The sequence below is a fragment of the Hippopotamus amphibius genome, chromosome 5 (genome assembly GCF_030028045.1).
Source record: "Hippopotamus amphibius kiboko isolate mHipAmp2 chromosome 5, mHipAmp2.hap2, whole genome shotgun sequence".
Classification (NCBI taxonomy): Eukaryota; Metazoa; Chordata; class Mammalia; order Artiodactyla; family Hippopotamidae; genus Hippopotamus; species Hippopotamus amphibius.
The window spans coordinates 21,373,923-21,391,441 of record NC_080190.1 but is presented as its reverse complement, the minus strand read 5'-3'; the positions used below and the strand labels follow the sequence as shown (position 1 = coordinate 21,391,441).

Here is a 17,519-nt window from a genome sequence, read left to right as displayed (position 1 = left end):
AACAAAGGCTGTGCAAAAAAATTAATTGCAGAATATTTCTCTGTTCATATTTCAGGAGCACACTCCTCATTTACTCATGAAGAAAAATATCACAGATGTTCAGTGCTTCAGTTGAGGAATATTATTTAAAATAAAATTTAAACTTATAATGCAGACTCAATTTCCTTATGCGTGGACGCATCACATTCTAATAGTGTAAATGGTAAATTTGCATGCATTTAAAGTTATCTACTTATGAGCTCCTTAATTTTGCTGAACTTTGAATTGCCACTGAAATAGCACACTACCCTGCTATTATTTTCTTAAATTATTTTAGATATTATGTTTTTGTTTTTCTATAAATGTGATTTTTATAAGTACAAATTGATATCTGTCAATAATACACTTTCCTCTTTTTTTAATTGAAGTATAGTTGATTTACATAATCTATTTTCTAATACTGACGTTCATTGAAATTCCAGATATGCTTATAAGTATTATAAGCATATTGTTCTCATAACTCTATTGTTCCCAATCATGTAAATGAGTTTTATTTTATGTATTATTCTTTTCACATTCTTGTATTAAATACTAAATAACCTCCCTTTATATAGTTATCATTTTAGTGCAATGATTGGAAATTAAATACTAACACAAAATACTATTGTTTCAGAGCACATCATTTTATTTTTGCCATGGACCCCAGTGTTTGAAGTTTCCAGGGCTCTTTAAAACTAATGCTTCTAGCATTTCATTGACACACTAAATCAGTCCCTCGATCACCCAGTTAATTTTAACCTTGACCTCCTACAGCTGTACCGCCTTACTCAGTCCAAAAAAACTCCCTGCTTCCACCCTTTCTGCCTCTTATGAAGCAATAGTGGAGAGGAAAAACAAAACCCATTCCTTTAAGAAAGATTCCGCCTCCTCTCTCATAAGCAAGCGCCTTATGATAATTGTGGAGTCTCTACCAAAGTCACACACTTTACTACTCAGCTTTGGGAGAAGCTGCCGCCGCCGCCGCCGCTGCTGCTGCTTCTGCTGCTGCGGCAGCTGCTGCCGCCGCCGCCACCACCGCCGGTCTGAGGCTGCAGTGGGTTTCTGTGCAGCACTGCAGAATCCACACCTAGAAGACACACACGTCTACGACCCTGGACACAAGAAAGCCTTGGATCCTCAGTGGGTAAGCGAATCTTTTATCCATTTTGTCCAGAAACTGTAGGAAAGGGAGCGATCATGGAAAGGATGGCTCATCAGACATGCTTAAAAAGGATTATGTTAATTTGTCTTCCTTGGAGGGAGGTCTGGATTTGTGACTGGCAAATGTCCTGTACAGTGGAGACTATTGTCTGATATGTACCCCTAACATTTGGGGGGTCTAGTCATAAAAAGGCTAACCTTGATGCGTGCCAAGCTTTTTTCATTTTTTTGCTTTTTTTAAATGCAAGAAAACATCCAGCCACTCCCAATATCTCTCAAATACTGCAGATATTTTAAAATGCCAAATAAAATGACAGGCCCAGCATTTTCTAAATATTTTCTCCCCCCAAGCCAGGAAGCCTTCCCCACGATCCTTTAGGGGTATTTAAAAACCATAAGGCATGGTTAGGTTTTGAGCATATGGGAGATGGTGGTAGACTAAAATTTCTATAGCTTTAGTCCAGTGGATAGAGAAAACGAGGATAAATGAATCACAGTTTGTGCCAAGACACGATTCATTTTCCACACTTCATATGTGGGAAGAGGAAACTACATTTTAATTAGCACATTTTTAGAGAAGAGGGAGGGGATGAAGATGAGGGGGTTGGCATGAAGTATTTGAGGGGGAAGAGAAGAGTCTGCAGAAGAGGAAGGAAATGAAGTGGACTGTCGCCAGTGCCTTGGAAACGAAGGGAGATAAGGGTGGGGAATGAAGTTTGTTGTTGTGTGTTAGGGTGGGGTTGACCCAAGGGACCATGAGTAACCAGAATGCTGCTGGGGCGAGGTGGGGGGAGGTGTGCTTGGTAGTGGATTTGTGCCCATGGAGGACATGTATGCGGGAGGGATGTGCAAGTCTCGGGAGGGAGAGAAAGGTGTGCGTTGCTGGGCGGTCTATTTCTAGAGTAGGTCATGTCTGGGTGGCGGGGGTGGGCGGCCCGGTGTCACCTGTGGATGGATCCACGTCCCTACAATCAAGTGCAAAGTTTACCCGGCCCCGAAGTCATTTTGAAGGCTGGCGGTGCCTTGACTTTTCACCTCCAAGAGGTCAGCTCTCATAAGGTCTCGAGGCCAGGGGCCAAAGGTGGGGTCAAGACCCTCGATGGGTGCGAGTGGAGCTGACTGAGAGAGCCCCTGCCGTGCCCCTCTGCGGAGGTGAGCAGGGGAAAGAGGCGCCCCCACAGGCAGCTAGGCTGAGAATACCCAGGACCCTCCTATGGGGGGGCGTGCGGAGGTTGAACCTGAGCAGTGGCCTCCCGCAGAAGACCCAGCAGCCAGTGTGGGCGGCTGAGGCTGACTCTGAAAGCTGTGGCTCAGCCCCGGGAGTGAGGGGGGGAGGGTGGCGGGGGAGGGGGGTCTCGCTCAGGTTAGGGAGGGCGGCGTTTCCGATGCTGCTCCCCTCCTCCCCCTTGTAGTCGGGTTTCCGTCGAGGTCCTTTACTCCTCCGACCCTCAGGGGACGCCGCAAATCGAAGCTGCATAGCCGGAGGAGGACGCTTGAGAGATGCCGGGCAGCTGCCCCGCGCCAGGCCCTCCCAGAGGCCCGGCCAGTAGGGCCCAAGGCCGGGGCTTCAGACGAGGTGCGGGCGGGAGGGGAGGGGACCGCAGCGGACGCGACTGAAGCTCTGGAGCGGCGCGAGGGGCCGCGCGGGGCGGGGACTTGGGGAGGCGGGGCCAGGAACGTCCTGTGATTCCGAGGGGTGGGGCCAAGGGCGTTCGGGGGCTGCGAGGGACGGGCGTGTGGGGGTGGAGCCAGGGGCGCTTGGGGGCCTAAGGGCGGGGCTTCAGGGGCGGGGCCCGGGGGACGCTCGGGGGGCGCTCGGCCAGTCCCGCCAGAGCGCGAGGCGCCTGCCGGTAACGGTCGCGAGGTCGCCGGGCTGGAGGGCAGAGGACGGGGTTTAAATTATATTTTTAAAAACAGAGAACCAGAGCTAGAGGCATCACGACCCAGGTGTCGCCGCTTCCTGCTGCACAGGGCTCGGCGCTCAGGTCCCTCCCTCCTCACGCCCCCTCCCCTTCTGCCCTCCCCTCCGGAGCCTTGTGGCGCTTAAGAGGCGGCGGTGGAGGATCGCGCGGCCGCTGCAGCCCCAGCGGCCGCGGAGAAGGAGGGAGGGAAGCACAAAGCCGGCTGCGCGCTGCGAGGTAATCCTGAGGGGAGAGAAGGCGCGGCCTTTCCGCCGCTCCTCCCGGCGGCGACGGCGGGCGCCCGCGCGAACTGGGCTGCGGGGACTCTTCCGGAGGGTCGCGCGGGGGTGGAGGACGCCACGGCTCGCGGGGCGGAGGGAACTTCTTATTGGCTGCCCCGGCGGCCTCAGGTGAACCCCTCTCCCCCCCGGACTGGGATGGGAGCCTCGGGCTGGTTCGAGGAGGGTGGACCTGCAGGGGAGGGTCTCGGGGAGCCGCGGGGCGTCCTCTGGTTTCTCCCGGAGGACGGGGAGTTCCAAAAAGTCAGGAGCTGGCTGAAGCTTCAGTGACCCGGGGGACCTTAAACACTGAAGGTGCGCTCCAGGAGAGGGGTCGGTTCCCGCGCTTGGAAAGGGTGGAGGTAAGGGAGGGAGTGTTGATTTGTTTTGTTTTTCTCATTTAAAAAACTTCTGTTACCAGTTGAAAGTACTCAACGAAGTCTTTCTCCTGTAATCTGCGTCCCCATCCCCCCCTCCGACACACACCCACCCCACCCCACCCCTGCAAACGTGTGCACGTTAGGTTGCGCTTCCTGCCCGGGATGACAGGCAGAGTTGCAGCAGGTCCGCTTTGCTGGTGTTTGGGGGCAAGTCCAGCCTCTTTGGGTGTATGCTTTTATAGCTGAGGCAAGATCACAGAGACAGGTAGAATGAGCTAGGCCTCTATTAAAATGGCAAGAATGGCCTCAGGTAAACTTTTTTTGTTGCAGAGATTTAATTGCAAGTAGGTGCCCGTTTAAAATGGGAGCGTGAGTAAAACCACTAATTTCTTTGGCTCGTGTGCTGTTGCAGTTGACCTGCTGGAGTGGTATGGAGAGAAATGGAATTTAATTCAGCCAAGAGGCTTTGAGTGAGGGTTATATGCAAGCTTGGTGAAGGAGTTGATAAGATTTGGGGGATAGGAATCAGGTACATAAACATGCATGCACGTTTATGTTAAATTATACGACATTTTAGATTTAGCAGTATGACATGGTTGCTTTTCTCAGAATGGAGTGCATCTATATCATGCTGGGTACATCCTGTTTTTGCCTTTGGAAGACTTCTAATGAGACTGTTAAAGAGAGTAAGATAAGAATACAGTATAATTTGTCACTTTAAAATAAGATGCTTGACTATTTTAAGAAATGTGTAATTAAGATATGGGACCTATTCATTTATACGGTTAAGTTATTGGGTTGGTCAAAAAGTTTGTTCGGGTTTTTCCGTAACATGTTAAAACTTGAAGAACTTTTGGCCAACCCAATACTTTTTTAACTATGTATAAAGTTTTTATATCTAAGTCTCCATTGCATTGTAATTGCACCCTAACTCACTCATTTTCCTCTGCTTAAATTGAGCATATTAACTTTGCAGAAGAAAGACCAGAAAAAAATGGCCACTTTTGCTATATTTGGGTTCATTTTTCCAAAGAGTTCAGTCTCTGTTCTTAAAACTCTTTAAATTGACTGCAAATATTGGCATGTTGGTAATCATTGCTTTTAAAGGAAAAATTGGTGTGTATCTGTTTTGAATGTTAAACATAATTTAAGAGTTCTTGAGACGGTTATGAGGCACTCAATATGTTGCAGCTTTTTACATGTGTGATATAAGGAAATGTTTGTTGGTAAACATTTGACATATGACATAGGTGATCATATGACATCTAGGAACTATTTTGCATAATAGAAGGATTGTATTTTCAGAATTTAAGTTTTACATTCTGAAAGAGAATGAGAAAATTATATTGTACACTTTGCTATGTCTCACTCCCCTTTTCAGTAATGTTATACTGGGATGAATGTGGGTTCTGCTCAATGATGTTTAAAGTGTGGATTTGGTTTTTGTAAAACCAGAAGGTCTTTTGAGACTAAGAGGACATAGGATCAGTCCACCTCCTACACAATCCTAAAACCTAAATGCGGGGTGGGGCCCAACCTCTGTGGTTGTGAGGCCTTCTGAAATACCTCTGTCATGTCTGAGTGTTTTTGTCGCACTCAAACCTATACAGGTTGTTAGCTGTTTAATCTCTCCTATCTCAGAATAGTTGGTTAGCAGTACTGGGCAGCACTTATGTATGCATTCAGAGTATAAGCAGCATTTCTATTGAAGAAAGAAGTCACATAAAAGCATAAAAACCCAACTCTGAACAAATTGGGTTTGTAAAATGTTGGGGAATGATAATATCAGAACCTTAACTGAGTTGTTATATGTAAAGTGCTTAGAATATAGTCTGGTACTCAGTGTTTTATGTGTTTATAATCATCAGTATAAAATGACGTTTTTTTTTTTTGAAGGTGGCTGTATCATGCGACCCAGCAAGTGAAGACTCAGCAAATATTTGTAACAGCCAATATTTATTTGCTCACCTCTGTGCCAGGCACAGTTTTATATGATTTAATTTACTTAATCCTGATGACAACCCAATGCCTAAACAGACATAGGGAGGTTAAGTATTTTGTACAGCTACTAGGCACAGACAGGCAAGTTCTGAACCCAGAGCCTAGCTTGAGAGTAAGCCCACATAACTGGTAGCTGGTAGCCCCTGCTGCTATTACACTTGTGGTAATACTTAAAAATCAGTGAAGTAGCCTCACAGTATCGCCAAGACTACAGGTGTGCATATGCCTTGTTTAGCAACATCCCCTTGTGTTAATACCACCAAGTTGTGTTTAAATGTAAAGGGTGGTAATTAATCTGCGCTAAGTAGAATCACCTTTTGACTTTGGAAGAGGGTTCTCTTTTCACATATGTTTAGCTAGGATGCTAGAATTTGGCCTATGGTATGTTATCTTTGTAATTACTAAAGATTAAAGTCTTTTTTGTTTTTTGAGCTTGCCAGATGTGTAGGGCTCCAGCTGGTCCAGCAGGCCCCTTGGAGAGATTCTGGTTCTGCACTAAATCGGCAGGCCTGATCTTCTGATTACCAACACCATATCAACCTGAGGTGAATTTTAACTTAGGTTTATTTGAAATTCCGCCTGAGTTACTTCTTAAAATTAGCCATAAGTGGAAAGATGTCACGTGTGGCTTTTACTTTGTCACATTCCTCAAGGAGCTGTGTGTTGCTGCTTCACCAGTGTAGTGGATAGGTCAAGCAAATTAATTATAACCTAAATTAGTAGCTGTTTTAAGTACTGTTTAGAATTACTATTGTAGAGAGCTAATATGTCCTTTGTTGGCAATTTAGTGAAAGGTAATATTAGGAAAAAATGTTTAAAAAAAACCATACATTGAATTAAGAAAGCTCAAACGGTGTTAAAGATACAGGATACTAATCTGTTTCTCATACTAAATAAACACTAATATTTTTTGCTGTAATTAAAATCCAGTGCTGTTTCAGATTCCTTTGGAAATATTAAACATGTAGAGTTTGAATAGAAAACATTTTAAATGTTTAATCAAGAGTACTATTCTTTTAAACATAGACACCCTGTTTGAAATTAATTGATCAGTCATGGACTGTCTTTTCATTAAGATTCAAAATGGTTGCCCTGATACTTTATTTCATGTATTCTATGTTAATGCTTTATCATTTGATCTTGGGGTCCATGCCCTAGTATTTCTAGATGAGATTGTTATAGGTCTTTCAGGTCCTGCTAGCGACTAAATTTTCTTGGCTGAAAGCCAAGACAATCTCACATTTTTACTGCAGTGGGTTGTGTATATTAGGAATCTTCTCTAAATTATATAGGTTAGCAGTCTTTCATTCAGTGTGGCTTGAAAGAAAAAAAGTCTATTATCCCTTTTATATATCCCTTATATATAATAGTTAGATGAATTTAATTATTTTTTTTCTTCTAGCAGTAGCTAGTTGTGGATACACATATGTGTAACCATACTACTTGGGGGATGCTCTTCCTTTCAGTTAAAAATGATTCACCTGGAATTCATTCAGTGAATATTTTAATACCAACAGCATGCATAGGACAACAACTTTAACTGAAAATTAACTGAAGGTGTTGGAGAAAAAAAGTTGTTTACGTTTTTTATTTCATGTGTATTTTGATGTTAATCTGTTATATATGGACTAGTCGCAAAATCAAGTTCGAAAGTAAGTTAATTGCACAGTTGAAAACCTACTTGAATGTCAAGAAAGTACTGTTTAACTTACCCAAATTCTTACACGATAGAGTAGATAATGAGAATCAGAGTCTCTTATTTCTTTTTTGTTGGGTATCTTTGAAAAGCTGCATACATAATGTCTTTCAGGTTTCTAGGACGTGACTTACTACACTGAAGGAACAATTTAATAGAGAGTATCCTAGAAACCTTAAAGAATGAATGTGGCTTTCAGAGTTGTCTAGCATAACTCAGAAAGTACTTGTATGATCACCAAAAGGTATAAAATGGATGAAACCCATCCTTGATACTAAAAAACTTTTTGTTTTTGTAAATTTCCTTCTTAGGAAGGTTATATAGACTAGTTTTTAACTATGCCGTAGCTGAACTGTTATTGTAAAAGATGTTTAGGCTTTAACATAATAGTTATACCTTTATAATGAGGTTAGATCTAAGTTGAGCTTTTTACCTGATGTCAAGCTGATCTGTATCACCACCATATACTTTACAATTACTTGTTTTAAAAGTTGGCTTTAGTTAAAGCTTAATTGGAAATGGTAAGACTCCCTGATAGAAGGTGAACTTTGAAACCTCTTGTTTTAAATTGCCTGAAACTGGGCCTGAGGATATTGGTGTATAGCAGTACATTAACTAGCATTTAAGATGGCTACCTCCTGAAACAAGACTACAGTTTGAACCGTGGGACGAAACCCACTTTTTCTGCGGTAGGCATACCGACTTCCATAAGATAAAAAATTTCCCACAACCAGCAAGCTAGAGGGTAAAAATGCTTTTTAGAAAATTAAGGGCAATAATAACAGCATAGGTTCTTAAAACCGACATCTCAAGGAACACACTGTTATGTATTAATAAAACAATTAAACATTTTCAGTGCCCACAATGTTAAGGCAAGTAATATGAAAACCTAACTCTAACATACATGAAATTGTTACTTTATTCTTTTTGGTAACTCTTATACCCCTTTGAATTTGTTCTTGTAAGTTTTCACTCCCCCACCCCCATCAAGGAGGTTCTCCCTTTGCATGGGAGAGGAAAGGACAGTGCAGGTGTGAGTTCAGAAGCCTGTTTAATTCAGCTCCCAAGGCTATTGTTGGTTGCCTGCTAGGGAGCTGGAATTCCAACAATGTAGAAACCAGTCAGGTTGGAGAAGTGCTGAGTTTTATCAGTATCTTGGGGACTTAGTGTATGCTTTAATTCGTCACCATCAGCAATGTTTCTGTGAAGTTCTTCCACAATGGCTCAGCTCATCCTGTGCAAGGACAGCATTTCCTTTTCCCTTTTCCATACAATATTCTCATCCTGTCATCTTTTGATATGCTGGAATGACTAAATGCCATAGCAAAAAGATAGGTTTTCTCAGTATCCTCATGGAGAAGGCAATTAGGCTTATTTGGTATGTCTAAAGAAGTATATTTTGGAATCAAGGCCTCCCCAGGGACTCTTTAAGAACATTCTACTTTTAATCCTTCAAAATTAGAGCCAGCTTTGACTGTTAGGTGCATTGTTCCTTCTAATCTCATTTGTCTTATTAGTACATAAGAAAAAGATTCTGTAAGATCAGCCTTTTAATATCTAAGGAAGTGGTTGGGGAAGGAAGTGGTCAGAGCTCAAGTGGAGTTGTAAATGGGCTTTAAGGGCACAGGGTGAGTGGACAGGGGAAAGAGATTGGCAATGAAATTGATATATTTTTCTTATTTCTTATACCCACTCCCAATGCTTTTTTTTTTTTTATTTTAAAAGTGTTCCTTTTACCTTTCCTTTCTCCTTTCACTTTTATTGCCAGGACTGAGTTTTATCTCTCCTGGAGAAAGGTGGAATTGTTAAGGTGATTCCTGTGTGATTGCTGAAAAGTTTGTCTTTCCTCTGGTGGTTGCACTAAAAAGAATTTCCTTCCATCTCTCTACACAACTGTTTGCTTTTTAAATTAAAAAAAAAAAATCTCTGAAACAGAAGTGTGAGAAACCTTACTTATCATGTAATAGTTGGGAACTATTATGTATTAAAGTAAAAGACATTAATGAATCAGAACTCCATATTACTTTCAACACTTTTTTTTTGAAAACCAGATGTATAGTAATTCTGTATTAGGATGTTTGATTCTTTTTAAGTGGGTATCAAAAGTTAAATGAATTTTTTCAACCAAAAATGTTGAAAGTAATATGAAAGTAACATATCCTTCATTGGTCTTAGTGAATGTTGATAATGACAAAATCATAGTTCTCTAAACACTTTGCTATCATTGAATACCTTAATGAGATATTTGATAGACAAGATTTGGTCATTTGTGGCTGAAAGGCTGTCACCTTTGTAGCAGAATGTAATAGGGAAGGAAGGTTTTATGCCTGAATAAAAAGTGTATCTTTTGACATAGAAAAGGCTCTGAGAAGCTGATTACTTGGTAATCACTTGAGTTAGGTGATTTTATATTGTGTTTGATGTTTTATAATCTGAACTTCCCTGGGATCTTTAAAACTGTCTGGTTGGACCATCAGCTTTTGATGAATGGGTTTCTGGAGGGATTGTGACGACCAGTTACATGCTTTGAAGAGAGAATTCCTGTTTTGTATCACCTGAATGTCACAGAACATGCTTCTTGGCGCTTGTGTAATTTGGGCTCAAAGGGAAGAGTGCCATCTACTGAATGGCCAGCATCAAGTTGAGCAGCTCCAAGTTTTTGTTGCAGAACTTTCAGCTGACTCGTGGAAAAACCAGATGCAGCTTTATCAAAGGATTTGACAGGATCTTAGCACCAAGTGGATTGTTGCCTGCTTCATTTTAATTATGCTTCCCAGCAGGAGGCCTAAACACATAATGAAGAACTAATTTGCTGCTTGTTGGAATGCATGGGGGAGGAAAAACCTGAAGTCATTGAGACTTTATATTAAAAAATAGTCTAGCAATGGTTAAATCATTGTTAAGCTAAAAGTGGTAAAATTATTTTAATGAGACATGTTTCATTAGTAGTGTGGTTATTGATGACTCCTACAGACAATAGTAATGTTTAAAATTTGTTTGGGCTTCAAATCGTCAATCACTTGTTTAACTGGAGGTAAGGGTTTTTAAAGTATTTGAATACTTTTTGTTAGTTCTTTTCTCTTGCCTTTTTCTTTGTCTCAGGTTCTCAGGCAGTGATTCCTACTTGAGTGAATTGACTGTTTCAAAGTGGATTTTGTTGGTTTTTTGGCTTGCTCAAGTGGCCTCCTGTTTTGTTTTTTGTCATGTTTTCCCTAACTTCCAGAAACTGCTTATAGTGGTAGCCATGGGTAGAACTGGAGGTAGTAGAACCAGTTATAGGTCAAGAGTAGAGGTTTATGCTACCTGACCTGTCATAGCCAGACAAGAAGGAATTGAAAGGAAACTTTGAAATTGTTATGATAAGAAGGATATCTTTGTTATATATCTATTATATATAATTAATTAATCAGTAACCACTTTTCTCAGCCCTTAAACCTGCCAAGGATCATGTTAAGCACTTTACACAAATTATCTGAAGTTTAGTTAAGAAACTTGCCCAAGATCATACAGTTAATAAGTGACAGAGCCAAGACTTGAGCCAAGGGCTAATTCTTTTAAACGCTGTGTTCTACTGCTATTTATTTAAGCTCATTCTTGTTGATGACTGCACAAAGGACTTGAACTGAGATTAGAATGATATTTCTACCTCTGCTGGAGGATATTGGTGGGTTTTGTTTGTTTGTTTTAAGAGGGTGATGAAATGGGTAAATAGGATTGAGATTTCACTAGAATCAGGAAATATATGAGAGATGGACTTTCGGATATTTGCTATTTGGTTGGTTTGTAATGTTCTTTTTCTGTTGTTGTTCCTTTTGCTATATTGTGAACTTAAAAGCACAAGAAAAGTTTATTATTGAAACATTGAAGTGAATTGTTTAACGTTGCTTAAAATATGCCACTTCTTGGGAGGAAGGATTGAGTTACTGAAGGATTTTATCTTGGATTTGTGGGGGGAGCAGGGTTGGGAGTTGGTGGCGATTTGTTAGTCTTTCTACATTTTGCTTGCTCCTAAATACTTTTAGATAGTAGTACTTTTTGATATGGCAGTAATATTCCATGTCCACAGCACAATAAAATTCAACCATGTGCCATTATGAGGTCCTGGAGGAACATCAACTTCTTGTGCACGTCAAATGTGCTCTGTAGACCAAATGAGTACCATATCTCACATTGTGTACTTACACTTTTGAATGCATGTATTCTCAGTTAAAAGATATTTAACACCTGACTAACATCGAGTATGCTTTTGGTTTTTTAAAACATATTTTGACCTTAAAGGGCATCCTTATTACTTTAAAAGGTTGGGAATCATTATTTTGGTATAACCCAAAGCTTCTAAAATTACAATTCAGTGACGACTGTACTGTGTATTCTAAAACCTAGTTACTCTTTTGGGACTTCGGACTCTTTCCCTTCATATATAAGAGCGTAATGCTTTATTGTCCAGGAAATCCCCATAGGAATATCAATTATGTAACACTTTGGTATTCTGACTCTATCCAGTCAAACATAAAAAAAGCCAACAACTACTAAGACGACTATACAAAAGATGTTGCTTGCCAGTGTGTGATGAATGCTAAATGACAGATACAGGTAATAAATGCCATAGGTCATCTGGTCAAGAAAAGAGCACCATGATGCAGATGCAGAGAATGGACTGGAGGACAAGGATTGGGTGGATGGGGTGAAGGGGAAGCTGGGACGAAGTGAGAGAGTAGCATAGACATATATACACTACCAACTGTAAAATAGATAGCTAGTGGGAAGTTGCTATATAACAAAGGGAGATAAACTCAATAATGGGTGATGCCTTAGAGGGCCGGGACGGGGAGAGCAGGAAGGAGTCACGGGAGGGAGGGGATATGGGGATATATGTATAAATACAGCTGATTCACTTTGGTGTACCTCAAAAGCTGGTAAAAAAAAAAAAAAAGAGAGAGAGAAAGAAAGAAAAAAGAAAAGAGCACCATGGATGGAATGGTCAGAAAAAGATCCCCAGGAAAGAGGAATAAGTGTGGCCCTTTAAAGGCACAGTAGAATTTCACTACATGCAGACCATGGAAAGGCTTTTGGCAAGAAATTACTGTCCATGAAAATAATAATCCTTTTTCCATAGCATGACAGGAGATAGTTTATAATCATGGTTCACAATCTTGTCTCACTGTAAAGCACTTGAAGGCTGCAACATACTCTTACCAGAAACAGTGCTGAGTGTAAAAAGGAATGAAATTGGGACATTTTTAGAGACATGGATGGACCTAGAGAACGTCATACAGTGTGAAGTAAGTCAGAAAGAGAAAAACAAATTTTGTGTATTAACGCATATATGCGGAATCTAGAAAAATGGTAATGATCAACTGGTTTGCAAGGCAGAAATAGAGACACAGATGTAGAGCACAAACATGGACATCAAGTGCGGAAAGGGGGGGAGGGTTAGGGTGAGATGAATTGGGAGATTGGGATCGCCATATATACGTTACTAATAAGAAAATATCAAATTGTGCACTTTAAATATATGCAGTGTATTGTATGTCAATTATATCTCAATGAAAGTTCTTTAAAAAAAAAGTTCTGAGGACACACTTCCCTAGGAGATGTGTTAGAATATTGCAGGCAAAGGGGGAGAGGGTGGTAGGTAAGGTGAAAATTATGTGCCTTTTAACGAATGTTCCCTCTGAACCCCATGTGAAAATGATTGGCTCATAGAAACATCCTTATAATATTTTGGAGCCAGTAACGCCTAGGAACGTTGGTACTTGCAGAAGACTTTAGAAATCCTCATCATTCCCAACACTGGGCAAGGAAAGCTTTCTTTGGGGAAGAGGTGTACTTTTTTTAAAAATTAATTAATTAATTAATTGGCTGCATTGGGTCTTCGTTGCTGTGCGTGAGCTTTCTCTATTTGTGGCCAGTGGGGGCTACTCTTTGTTGCGGTGCTCGGGCTTCTCATTGCGGTGACTTCACTTGTTGAGGAGCACGGGCTCTAGGCGCACGGGCTTCAGTAGTTGTGGCACTTGGGCCCAATAGTTGTGGCTTGAGGGCTCTAAAGTGCAGGCTCGGTAGTTATGGCGCACAGGCTTAGTTGCTCTGCCGCATATGGGATCTTCCCAGACCAGGGCTCAAACTCATGTGCCCTGCATTGACAGGCTGATTCTTAACCACTGCATCACCAGGAAAGTCCCAAGAGGTGTACGTTTTTTTTAAAAATCTGAATTTATCCATCATTTACTTTGTTTGCTGAATGCTAGAGTATAGTTTTGTTGATGGTTGTGTTATAACTTTTAAATCTCATGTGTGGATAGAGTTGTTGATATTATGAGATATAATAGTTTCAACTTAGTTTTTTATAAATAACAGTCTGGTTTTGAGGATTTTAGAGAATTTGTTCCAAGTGTCTGAATTCTCCTTAGATTTATTAATGTTTATCACTTAGTGTAAGTATGCAAGTTATTTTGAGCAAGTCACTATTTCTTTTTGGCTGTAGTTTTTTAAATATATAAAATATGTGAGGGGTTGAGATCACTTTAAGATCCATTTTAGTTTGAAGATGCTGTGATTGTAGTTCTAAGGAACGTGAGTTTACCAATTAGTGGTTTTAGTTAGAAGGTGGCCAAGAAACCTATGATTGTACTGTATGAAGGTCCTGGGAATAGGTCTAATAGAAGGGCAAGACCATGAAAGTGCTTGGCTCTCTGTATATGTGGCAGTTGAGAAAAGCATCATTCTGGGAATTTGTCAACTCCCAGAGTTTTTTTCAGTTCTTCAGAAGCTTGGACAGTGGATGGACCCTTTTTGAAAACAATGAAATAGGCAAGGATAGCAATTTTTCCTAAAGCCAACTATAGGAACATTGTAGCATACTTTTCTAGAAATGGTGCTTTCCATTCTCATCACATCATTTATTATGCTTAGTATATTCCTTGTAAATATTTCTCTGGCCTCTTATTAGGTCTTCTGAGCATCTTTATGCTTCCTTTCAGTTGTTCATTTATTCATTCAACAGATATTTATTGAGCACTTACTATGTGCCAGGCCCTGTTGTAAGTGCTGGGAATACGGAAGTAAGCAAAAAAGACAAACCCTCCTGCCTTAATGGAGTTTATATTTTTGGAGGTAAAGAGAAATAAGTATATATCGTGTTGGTATAAATATTATGGAGAAATACAGAGCAGGGAAGGAATATAAAAGGGAGTGTTTGGGGGCAATAACGAATTAAATAGAGTGGCCAGGTGAAGTCCTCATGAAGAAGGTGACGTATGCAGACTTGAAGAGGGTAAGGGAACGTGTACAATCGGTACTCTGTATCTGTGGGTTCTGCATCTGCAGATTAAATCAACCACGGGTAAAAAATATTTGGGAAAAACAATTCCAGAAAGTTCCAAAAAGCAAAACTTGAATTTGTTGTGTGCCAGAGCCTATTTACATAGTATTTATAACTATGCAGCATTTACATTGGATTAGGATTATAAGTGATCTAGAGATGATTTAAAGTATATGGGAGGATGTGCATAGGTTATATGCAAATATTAGGCCATTTTATATTATATAAAGGACTTGAACATCCACAGATTTTGATATCACCAGGGTCCTGGAACAAATTCCCCTCGAGTACCAAGATGACTGTGATATCAAGGGGAAGATCATGGCAGGCAGGGGGAACACCAAGCAAAAGCCCTTAGGCCCAAGAGTATTTGGCATGGATGAAACAGAATGGGGGGTGGGTGTTGAGAAGCCATTGGATGACCCTTAGAGGTGGGACATGATCTGACATATGTTTTAAAAGGATTATTTTGGCTGTGTTTTGACACTAGACCATAGTAATACAATAATCTTGGTGAAAGAGTATGTATCTGGTAGAGGTGGTGAGATTTGAATGGATTCCGAATGTATTTGGATAATAGAACCAACAGGATTTACTGACTGGGATGTGTGGTGTATGTTAGAGAAAGAAGTCAAACTTGACATCAAGGTTTGGGATGTAGGCAAAAGTTTGCAGGAGGAACAATTTTGGGGAGTAGGAGAGAATAGAAGTTCAGTTTGAGACATACTAAGTTTGAATGTCTATCTGAGATGTTGGAGTAGACGTTTCTGTGAGTGGATAACTATTAGTTCATATGGGCTAACTGTATAAAATTGAGAGTTGTCATTATTTTCCTCTTTCATTTAAAAATATTTGCATATTTAATCCCTTTGATGACTAGAATAAACTTTGCTGTAGTAAGGGTTTGATGTGTTGCTATACATCTTTATTCTTTGGTGTTGTTTAATCTCTCTTGTAAAACCTGGAATTTACTTTAACTCCTAAGGACACTTAGTCCCAAAGGAAATCTTTTCCTCTAGGGATAGAACAATCTACTTCTAAACAAAATGTGAAAATAAAAAATGTTGTTATTGCCCTTAAAAATGTGGGTATGAATGCAAAATGGAACAGTTTGGCTGTTCCTCCAAAAGTTAATATGGTTTAATGGTCAAAAATAGTAACATACAGTTTCCATTATGATCCAGCAATTCTATTCCTACATTATATACTCAAGAGGAGTGAAAACACATGTTCACACAAAAACTTGTACACCACTGTTCATGGCAGCATTACTCATAATAGCCAAAAGGTGAATACAACCCACATGTCTATCAGCTGAATAAATGTGGTATATCCATGCAATGGAACATTATTCAATCATAAAAAGGGGCTGATACATTCTACTACATGGTTTGAACCTTGAAAACCTGCTAAGTGAAAGAAGCAAGACACAAACGCCACATATTGTATGGTTCTAGTTGTGTGAAATGCACAGAATAGGCATATCCGTAGTGACTGAAAGCAGATTGATTAGTGGTTGGCAGGGGGTAAGGGAAATAGGGAGTGTCTGCTTAATGGGTACTTGGTTTCCCTTTGGGGTGATGAAAAAGTTCTAGAACTAGATAGCGTTGATCATTGCACAACACTGTGAGTATACTAAAAATCACTGAATTGGAATTTAGAAGAGTGAATTTTATGATGTGTGAATTGTATCTCAATTTTTAAAGAAAGATACCAGGGAAAAAATTGTATGTGCACAGCCATATGTATGTAAGAACAACTGAAACAGCTTACATGGATCTTATTTTTTTAAATCAAACTGTTTTCCCAGTAGAAAGTTGATGAAGCAAGAATTATCACACTATACATGGTTTAGCTTTGTTTTCTTAACAAGGCAGAGTTAAGATACTTAGATTGTTCAGGTAGAAATCAGGAAGCAGTTTGTGATCCTGTCAGTGGCAAGTCATGGGTGAATCTAAATGTTTTTAAATACCCAATTTCAAGGAGATGCCCTAGATAAGCAAAAAGAAGGCTCTGTTAACATTTCTGTGGGTTTCAGAGAGCAGGAACCAGTTTATAAATAGGTTTATTAGATCTTAAGTCAATAAAGATGGCTTTTTTTTCTACATACCTATAATTAAAAAATATGGAGAACTAAATTCCCAATAATTTTTTTAGCCAACCCAAGATGATATTTTCCTTCCTAAAAACATTATTACCATCAAAGAGTTGCCTGTTGAGGAAGTACATGAAAGGATTGTCTTTAACTTTGTTGTACCACTTAGCCTAATGTTTGTTTAATCAAGATATAATCCACATACCATAAAATTCACCCCCAATTTTATTATGAATATACATATATTCATATATTCCTTTATTAGAGTAAAAACGTCTGGAGAACAGAGGTCATATTATTTCAGTGGCTTGATATGTTTTCAGCATTTTACGGGAAGCATATGTGAACCAGATAAGAACGGTAGTGGGGAAGAGACTTATGTAACTGACTCCAACACCAAACTGAGAGCAATGCTATAGCAACAATTTAGTGGAAGTGCAGGTGGGGACAGAAGAGGGAAATGTTTATCCCAGTGGGAAGAAATAATTCATGGAGGAGGATGGCATTTGAGTTAGACTTTAGAGGATCTCTTAAATGTTGAAGAGGAGAGTAAATTAGTGACTGAAATAATAGACTGTGCAAAGGCATGTAGATCTGTGAATTGGATGTGATGGGAGAGAATACAGGAAAGGTAACGTTGAGAGCACATGATCATGAAGGCCTTGGGT

General features: G+C 40.2%; 1 protein-coding gene across 13 annotated transcripts in view; it reads left to right on the top strand.

Moving 5' to 3' along the window:
• Window positions 1-954: 954 nt before the first annotated feature.
• ADD3 (adducin 3) overlaps window positions 955-17,519 on the top strand; it is a 128,455-nt gene continuing 111,890 nt past the window's right edge. For 8 of the 13 annotated variants that reach the window (XR_009053799.1, XM_057735598.1, XM_057735608.1 and 5 more), the window contains exon 1: window positions 3,019-3,317. The gene's annotated coding sequence lies outside the window, so the exon portion shown is untranslated. Of the gene's footprint in view, window positions 1,163-3,018; window positions 3,318-3,351; window positions 3,491-17,519 lie in introns of those variants that run through there. The other 5 variants (XM_057735597.1, XM_057735612.1, XM_057735606.1 and 2 more) reach the window with 2 other exon arrangements.